Source organism: Mus caroli, chromosome 17 (assembly GCF_900094665.2).
Source record: "Mus caroli chromosome 17, CAROLI_EIJ_v1.1, whole genome shotgun sequence".
Lineage (NCBI taxonomy): Eukaryota > Metazoa > Chordata > Mammalia > Rodentia > Muridae > Mus > Mus caroli.
In genome coordinates, this window is record NC_034586.1 from 44,558,793 (window position 1) to 44,559,701 (window position 909).

At 48.5% G+C, this 909-nt stretch overlaps 1 non-coding gene across 1 annotated transcript; it reads left to right on the forward strand.

Annotated features, from left to right (window-relative positions):
- Positions 1–537: 537 nt before the first annotated feature.
- LOC115029763 lies at positions 538–656 on the forward strand. The gene has a single exon (XR_003835329.1). It is a non-coding gene; the product is annotated as a 5S ribosomal RNA (ribosomal RNA).
- The last annotated feature ends 253 nt before the right edge of the window (positions 657–909 follow it).

The following is a 909-nucleotide window of genomic DNA, read 5'->3' on the forward strand; positions in this document are numbered from 1 at the left end:
CCCTCACCCTTGGTTCCGGAGGGTGGATAAGAGACTAATAGATAGATATGAGGGTGGCCTGGAGCAGAGGGTGGCCTTCAGGAAGCATGTCGTGATTATGTGACTGGACGCTAAACCACGAGAATCTCAGCGGGCTTTACAGAAGCGGTGTGTTGGCCTGGAACAGGCAAGCTTCACCGCAGAGACGATGTCAGCAGTTGTCCATATGCATGCACAAGCATACACTTCAAAATAAAATAAATCTTTTAAAAGCCAACTAAATTATAGTATTAATTGATGGTGGTGTTGGCTGCCCAACTCTATATTGCAATTCTTTGAATTATACATTTGAGCGATTTAGACGGATTGAATTACGTGGTATGTGAGTTACATTTTAATAAACTGTTACCAAAAAATAACCATCTGTTAGATCATGCAAACCTCTCAAGATCCCGGGGTAGAACAGTTGCCCCGTATCCCCTGGTCCACCCTCGGCATCACCACCCCCTCCCCCCCAAAGAAAATCAAAGATATTAAAAGAAAAAAAGAAAAATAGCTGTCTACAGCCATACCACCCTGAATGCCCCCGATCTCATCTGATCTCGGAAGCTAAGCAGGGTCGGGCCTGGTTAGTACTTGGATGGGAGACCGCCTAAGAATACCGGGTGCTGTAGGCTAAAAAAAAAAGAAAGAAAAAGAGCAAGCAAAAGAGGTCCTGCAAGTGCATGGATGCACTAGGGGAGCATTTGTTGGTGCTACCATGTCTCTGGGGGCCTGGAGGAGGGCAGCCTGCACAGCGGAGGGGGCTGTTGGGACAGAGCGAGGGATGGGAAGTGGACGGGGCACAGAGAGCTCTTTCAAGGCAGTTGGCGGAGAAAGGAAATAGAAGAGGCGGCAAGGAGCTCCTGAGGGAGGCAGGAAGAGGACCCT